Consider the following 8,846-nt stretch of genomic DNA (forward strand, 5'->3'; position numbering starts at 1 on the left):
CATCCCATTATCCCATCCCGTCCCACCCCATCCCATCCCACCCCATCCCATCCCACCCCATCCCATCCCACCCCACCCCATCCCATCCCATCCCATCCCATCCCATCCCATCCCATCCCATCCCATCCCATCCCATCCCATCCCATCCCATCCCATCCCATCCCATTATCCCATCCCGTCCCACCCCATCCCATCCCACCCCATCCCATCCCACCCCACCCCATCCCATCCCATCCCATCCCATCCCATCCCATCCCATCCCATCCCATCCCATCCCATCCCATCCCACCCCATCCCATCCCATCCCATCCCATCCTCCCATCCCATTATCCCATCCCATCCCATCCCATCCCATCCCATCCCATCCCATCCCATCCCATCCCATCCCATCCCATCCCATCCCATCCCATCCCATCCCATTATCCCATCCCATCCCATTATCCCATCCCATCCCATTATCCCACCCCATCCCACCCCATCCCATTATCCCATCCCATTATCCCATTATCCCATTATTATCCCATTATCCCACCCCATTCCCACACAGCCTCGCGTGTCTCCTGGGACAGCGGCACGCCCAAGAGCAGGACAGAATCCCACCGGGAAACGAGACTGGAAGCACAGCGGGAAACGGAGCCGAGTTAAAGTTTTGGGAACTGTTCCCTCCTGCTGGAATTCGGGATTGTACCAGAGCCAAGGCCATCCAATGCTCACAAATGCAAATCAAGCACTCGGAATGGGATGGGCTGGGGCAGCAAACCCCGCGTGCGGCCCTTCCCCAGAGCAGAACCCACGTGGGGAGGAGCTGGGCTGGTGTTTCTGGAGATGACCCCGCAAAGGCACGTCCAGGACACCCGGCTGGAGCAGAGCCAGCTCCTGGAGGGTGACACGGGGCCACAAGAATTCCTCGTTCTTGATTTTGCTGCTATCGAACTCCAAAGTGCAAAGCTCTGGGGCTAAAAATAGCTCAGCTGTTCAAGCGGTGATTTGGTCGTGGGGAAAAAAACCCCTCACTTTCAATCAGCTCTTTGAACAGCCCTTTGAAACGGCAGTTTTGAAAAGAAACTTTTTGTTCGGTGGAGAAAATGCACTCCTCGAACACTCCCCCCCGCCAATTTACCTGAAATCTTGACGGCCCCAATCCCCGGAGCCGCGAGGGGTGGGAACGGCACAGAGGGAACCCTAGGAATGAGCAGTTGTTTTCCAGAACTCATTCCAAATGCGTTCAGCTCCCAATTAAAGAAACGAATCTGTGCTCACGAATGCAAATAAGAACGCAGCCGTCCTTGCAGGCCGTATCCAAGAGAAAATTCCCTCTTTCCCTTCCCTCTCCTGGCCCCCCTGAGCCGGGGGACAGCCTGGGTGCAGGGACATTATCCATAAAGCCTGTAATCCAATCCAGCCCTTCCTACAACACTTTCACAGCGCGCCGGGATTTTTTTTTAAGGATATTTTCTATTTTCATCCCGTGATCCCGTGTAATACATAGTCTTGGCATTTCTTATCACTCCCAACCATGCCTTTCGCAATTTTTTTCATGTTTGTTCCAAATTTCAGGGCTGCGCGTCCTTTTTGCCTCAGACCAAACGCCTATCGCGCCTTCTCATCATTTTAATTAAACCAGGGCCGAGCCAGGGCAAATGTTTGATTTTGACTCCAAAGGTGCATGCAAATCGGCGGCTCCATTTTGATCGGGGATGGAAAAGCTCCATCCCTCCTGCCAAACCCGGGGCTGCAAATGCAAAGCTGCATTCCCACGTTCAGCGGAACTCGTCCGGGCATTGTTTTCAAGATCCACAGCGAATCCGACGCCGTAAAACTCGGATTTTCTCACTCGCCGTCGGAATTCATCAACTCCCAACAAGCCGAGCCTGAAATTTGCATGAAATGGCTCCGGAAACAAAATTTCCCAGCATGGGAACGATCTCCAAATGACTTCCTCTTGTAATGGCTTCCCATTAAAGGCACTTCCAAGCGCAGCTGCGGGGACGGCGCCCGCGGAATTCGCGTCTTGGGCTGGAGCAGGATCCCAGCCGGGTTGATTCCTGAACCTCGGGAATGTCACCCAGATGTGGGTGCTGGCCCCAAATCCCGGCACGATTTGGGTTGGGAGGGCCAAGGAGCGGTGGGACACCCTCCGTTCCCTGCCCGCCTTCTCCTGGATGTTTTTTCAGACCGAGTGGATTTGAGTTATTTATTGGGAGCGTGGAAATAAATTGTAATTTGGATGTAATGTTCCCCAAAAGCCATTCAGGCAAAATCTCTTTTTAACTGTGCCTAATTACGGATCGGCACCAAAACCGGCAGCAGCCAACGGAATGTTGATTATTTCTCCTGCAAAGGGGAAAAATCATAAATTCTTTCTAATGGGATCTTTAATAATAAAAAAGAACATAATCATTACTACCCAAAGACGGATGGCTTCCATGGGGCTTCCTCACCAGCATTTTGTCTGATTCCATCTCCGTCGCGCTCGCAGCATTAATTATTGGAGACTAATTAGGCAAAATTGCGATGGAAACCCTAATGAAAATGGGTTTCCCAAAGCCCGAACTCCTTTGGTTTCTCTCTGAGTCTTCCCAGCCCGCGGGTTCTGTGCTCAGATCACCCTGCTCCAGCTCGATAAAAACGGGGAAAACATCAGGGAACGGGTTCTTCCTTTTGCTGCTTTTCCGTGTGGGATGCTCTGCCGTCATGTGTGTCCCACGTGTGTGACATTCCTGCGGCCCCCTGCTGAGCCCAGACACGACCCAGGCTGCTTTCCTTGGCCACGAGCCCTGGGATGACGGCTCACACAAGAAAAAGAAGCGTGGCTTGAGGCTGTGTGCTTTCCCAGCTGAAATTTTGGGGTTTTTTTTTGCTTTTTTCCCCCACCACCCACCACCCCTGTGGTGCAATTCTCTGCAGCTCGGGCCATACCACTGCAATGGTGACCTTAATCAGGATTATTTGTTAATGATCTCAGGCAGGATCTCATCACCCACATCCCAAAACTGGAATTCTGGAGCAGCATTCCACCCGAGCTCCAGGAGTCCCAGGATCCTTCCTTCCCAGGATCCACCCGCCATCCTTGTGGAATTAATTAAAAGCATAAAGAGAAAAAACTCCTCAGCCCTTTCTGCAGGCTGCTCGGGGCGTGCTCCAAGTATTTGGGGGCGGTAATGAAGAGGAGAAGGGGAGGAAGAGTTGGAGTTTTGCTGCAGCTCCCTGGGCTGAGTCGCGGCCGCTTTTTCCCCTCATTACCTAAGAAGATTAAGGGCTTTGGGTTGGAAAAGTCCGCTCTGTCTCTCCTCGGCGGGTATTTAGAGGGTGTAATTCCCGATTAAGTTTGGCTGAGGGGAGTGAAGGGAGCAGAGATCCCTCCAGGAGGAGCTGGAGGGGTGAGATGGCTTGCCAGATATCCCCGTCAGATGTGCGGCGCGGCCTAATGGGATTTGCAGGAATAATCTGCCCCCCAAAGCTCTTCCCATCACACTTGTTAAAGCGGCTCTGAAATAATAAAAGGAATAAAAGGAAAGCGCTGCCAGGGGGAGATAAAATCGCTGCCTGTGGAGGGGAGACCTTGAGCCACAGCTGGGCTGTGCTGGGATTTTGGGCAGCCAGCAGCGAATCCAGAGCTGTCCTGGGGCACACCTCTCTCTACCAACCCCCTGCTTCTCCAATTTAAAAAATAAACTTCCCTAAATCCAGGCAAGATGGAAATTTAGCTGAGGAGGGGCTGCCAGTTCCCTGCTCTTTGTGCTTTGAGTTTTGGGGCTGCTGGGGAGTCCAGTCCCTGATCCCTTCAACTCTTCCTGCACCTGAGCTGGGAGAAAGAGAGAGAACTTGGGAGGGAAAAAGAAGCCTGAAATCAGAATATTTCAGCCCAATCGCAGCAGGGATGCTCTGACGCCTCTTTGGGGTGAGGCTGGCGGTGCCAGCAGCGCGTGGGGGGTGTTACACCCACCCTACTCCCAGGTGTAGCTGCTACTCGGGGTGTGCAGCCAGGGTCGGCCACGCTTAAAGGGATTTATTTTCCTTGGGAGAGCAGCGTTGCTTTCCCCTCCTGATCCTCGCGGGTTAACAACCCCCAGGGAATTACCGATTTCCCTAAAACCATCCCGATTTTGCCAGAAAAGAGTCAGCAAAGTTTAATCCTCGTGGCTGGGCACGGCAGTGTGGACTCAGCAGGAACTGGGGGAAAAATGAACGGAGGAAAAAAGCAAAAAAATAACTTTAAAACTCGGCGTTGTGGCTGCAAAACGGGGAAATAAACCCTCGCTGTGCCCACCCCGGGCTGGGTGAGCCCGGGGAACGCCAGGATGGCAGTGCCAGCCCCGTGGCTGGCGGTGCCCGCTCAGCCGGGCTGCCTGGTGCCCACGGGGAGCTGCAGACGCTGCCAGATTGGCCAGCAGATGGTACAGCCCACTCGCGCAGAAATATTTGAAAGGGCAACAAAATACAGCAGAAGCCACTTGACAGCCCACATGGCTGGCGTGGGATTGGCCAAAACTCCTCTGGGGGCACAGCCAGCGCCGGGCACAGCACCAGGGGTGCCACCCAAACGCTGCCAAGGCAGCGGGAGCGGCTCGGTGCCAGGCTGGCAGGGCACATCTGCAGGGGAAGAAATCCAGCGGTGATTCCTCGCCGTGCCCCAGCAGCTTCTTGCTCCTCACCTCTGGAGACGGAGAATTCCCAGCCCTGGGGAGCTGGCAGTGCCAGCCTGGCACAGCTGGGAAAGGGCAAAAAGGGCACAGGGGCAGGAATCCCCCCAGCCCTGCTCCTGGGCACTCTGCAGCCAGCCTGGCACAGCCGGGAGTGCCCACCGCCCACCTCAGCACACAGGGAACGCCCCCAGTGCCACAGGGCGTGGAACTGCCGGCACAGGGTGCCAACCCCAGCCAGAAATGAGGCCCCAAAGGTGCCCAGCAGGGACTGGCACGGCCCGCCTGGCACCTCGTGGGGCAGAGCAGGATCCCCGTTTGCTTTTTCCCTCTCGACCCGGCAACTGCTGACTGGAACGTTTCTATTGTGGAGGTTTATGCTAAATAGGCATATCTTAATTGCATTCGTCAAAATAATTAGCTAATATATTTTTCGCATAATGACGAGGTAAGCAAATATCACCGGAGCTCAGTGCTTCGTGCCTGAGTAAATTTGGGAAATTAACAGACTCCCCATTTCCTAATTATCCGCCTTTTATTCCAAACTCAAACAATGCGATGCTCCTTTTCAAGCACCTGGTTTGGCGGTTTTTTTCCCTCCCCTGATTTTAGCAAGGAAACGGGAATGATCCTTCCTGCCCTTCCCTGTTGGAGGCACTTTGGAAATCACAAAATCTGGATTTTCAGAGAGAGAAAACCTTGGAAGGGGCAGGATTGGGTCCCCAAGCCCGCAGGAGGTGGCACTTGGGGACACGAGTGGCTCCACCTCGGCTCCTGGAAGGGTTTTCCGAGGTGAACACAACCCCAGAGGAGGAGATTTGGGACTGAGGATGACGAGGATGGGCAGAAGGAGGATCCACCGCTCTGGATCTGCTTCTGCTGTTGGGGTCCCCAACCCCAGCAGCTCCCGGGGTGCTCCGAGCGTTAATTAACACAATTAACAGCAGCTCTGATTAGCAGAGAGGAGCCGTGAGCTCACCCCTTCCTGCGGCCAGGCAGGGACACCCGGGAGATGTGACAGGGGACATGGGGCAGGTGACAACACGGCACACGGGACATGGCACACGACACACGACACACGACACACGGAACATGGCATGGCGGCGGCTCCGGGCACCGCGGGGGGGTTCATTTTCTGCCTAGGTGGCTCTGGCAGCCACGTCTCGTGCTCTACTTAGCATTTCCCTCCCCTGCCGCCGTGCCATGTGCGGGCACAGATGGCACCATTTATCTTTCATTCCCTTTGCCACCGGCAGCCCGGGACGGGGACGGGGACAGGGACAGGGGCAGGGAAAGGGACAGGGACAGGGACAGGGGACAGGGGACAGGGACAGGGACAGGGGACAGGGACAGGGACAGGGACAGGGAAAGGGACAGGGACAGGGACAGGGACAGGGACAGGGACAGGGGACAGGGACAGGGACAGGGACAGGGAAAGGGACAGGGACAGGGACAGGGACAGGGACAGGGACAGGAGCAGGGACAGGGACAGGGACAGGAGCAGGGACAGGGACAGGGACAGGGACAGGGACAGGGACAGGGGACAGGGGACAGGGACAGGGACAGGGACAGGGACAGGGACAGGGACAGGGGACAGGGACAGGGACAGGGACAGGGACAGGGACAGGAGCAGGGACAGGGACAGGGACAGGGACAGGGGACAGGGACAGGGACAGGGACAGGGGACAGGGACAGGGACAGGGACAGGGACAGGAGCAGGGACAGGGACAGGGACAGGGACAGGGGACAGGGACAGGGACAGGGACAGGGGACAGGGACAGGGACAGGGACAGGGACAGGGACAGGGACAGGAGCAGGGACAGGGACAGGGACAGGGACAGGGGACAGGGACAGGGACAGGGACAGGGGACAGGGACAGGGACAGGGACAGGAACAGGGACAGGGGACAGGGGACAGGGACAGGAACAGGGACAGGGACAGGGACAGGGACAGGGACAGGGGACAGGGACAGGGACAGGGACAGGAACAGGGACAGGAACAGGGACAGGGACAGGGACAGGAACAGGAACAGGGACAGGGACAGGGGACAGGGACAGGGACAGGGACAGGGAAAGGGACAGGGGACACGGCGGGGTCTGACCCCTCCTGGCTCCCCCAGCCCCATCCCATTCCCATTCCCATTCCCATCCCATTCCCATCCCAGCCCCATCCCATTCCCATCCCATTCCCATCCCATTCCCATCCCATCCCATTCCCATCCCAGCCCCATTTCCATTCCCATCCCATCCCATCCCAGCCCCATTCCCATCCTATCCCATTCCCATTCCCATCCCATTCCCATTCCCATTCCCATTCCCATTCCCATTCCCATTCCCATTCCCGTTCCCATTCCCATTCCCATCCCATCCCATTCCCATTCCCATTCCCATCCCATTCCCATTCCCATTCCCATTCCCATTCCCCATTCCCATTCCCATCCCATCCCATTCCCATTCCCATCCTAGCCCCATTCCCATTCCCATCCCCATTCCCATCCCCATTCCCATCCCATCCCATTCCCATCCCATTCCCATTCCCATCCCATCCCATTCCCATTCCCATCCCATCCCATCCCATCCCATCCCATCCCATCCCATCCCATCCCATCCCATCCCATCCCATCCCATCCCATCCCATCCCATTCCCATCCCCTCCTAGCCCCTCCAGGTCTGCCCCATCCTGAGGATCCCAGATCCATCTGAGGTTTGTCCTGGCCCCTCCGGCCTCTCAGTTTTTGATTTCCACCAGGCAGCCCCAAAATTCTGGCCATAACAGCACCCCACTCCAGCTTTTTCCAGCTCCCAAACTTTGCATTTCCCTGACACCATAACTTCATTTACCCAGCTTAATTAACCCCGCCTCGCCCACCAAAGAAAGCGGAGAGTTCTCAAATATTCCCCTCAATTATGCTAATAAATCTTGCCCAGGTAATGAACACATTCCTTGGGCTGAGGAAGAGCCGGACACTTATCTTCCTCCCCAAGATAAACCACATAATGCATGGCCGAGCCTCCCTCTCGCCAGCCACCGTCCCGTTTTCTATTAAATAATAATCACTGTAATTAATAGACTGCTCCTTTTATCTCCCTCATCTGGTTACAGCCATTTATCAGAGGGATGCAAATGAGGGCGGCTCGTTATGATTTTCCAAAGGGCCCGCGCCTCTCGCTGGAGCACGGAAAATGTAATTCTCTTGAACTTAATCAGATACTTGACTTCGTGGCATTCCCAGGAAGCACATCCAGTCAAGAATTGGCTTTTTTTGTGTGTGCCACACTCAATTTGAGTCACGATTCTCCAGCAGCCAGGTTTGGGCTCTCCTTACTCCCAGGAGGAATTCCCGGCTCACCTCGGAGTAAGTCCACACCATTCCTGGCAGGATTTTTTTGGGATGCTCTGAGGGCTTTTCCTGCGCCAGGTTTGTGAATCCCAAATTACCAGCCACTGGATTTACCCCTTTTGCCACAAAATTCAAGGGTAAAAACTTCTTTTCCTTCACTGGATCCAAAAAATCACAATTTTTGGGGTTTCCCCCTGTTCTGCTGCACTCACCCCACTCCAGCACCTCGCGGAGGCCACAGAGCACGGGAACATCCCAGCTCCTGGAAAAGCAACAAAACCCACGTCCAGTTATCACAGCTTTCCTAAAATATTTCTTCCACAAGCCAGGCTGATGCAGAAAATTCCATTCATTTCACCCTCCCGAGATTAGACAAGAAGTTTCTGCTCGAGATAAATCAGATTTCCTTAAAGCAGTTTAACAGCTGCACCAAAAAAAAAAAAAAAAAAACCAACAAACTGGGAGGAAAAATAAAAAAACCAAGGAGAAGTGAAGCCATTCATTTTCTGCAATCAGTGGCAGGTGCAAGTCAAGGGCATGGCCTTTAGCAGGACCCAGGGCTTGGCCGGAGCTCTGCCAATTAATCACGCAGCAAAATGCACTCGACAGCTTGGAGAAGGCTCCGCTTCCTTTTCTCGTGATTGCGTTGCTAATTCGCTCCTGGCAGTCCCAGGGAGCAGCAGAAATTTGGGGGAGAGCTGATGAGGTTCAGCATTTGGGGTGGCTCAGGATTCCCCCGGAGCTGGGAGGTGTCCCCGGTGTCAGGAGGGACATTTTATTTTATTCTGTGTTATTTTAGGGTTGATTCACGCCAAAAACCACGTGGGAAGAGCTCCCCGAGATGAACAACAAGGAGCTGTGGG

This window comes from Passer domesticus, chromosome W, assembly GCF_036417665.1.
Source record: "Passer domesticus isolate bPasDom1 chromosome W, bPasDom1.hap1, whole genome shotgun sequence".
NCBI classification, from domain to species: Eukaryota; Metazoa; Chordata; class Aves; order Passeriformes; family Passeridae; genus Passer; species Passer domesticus.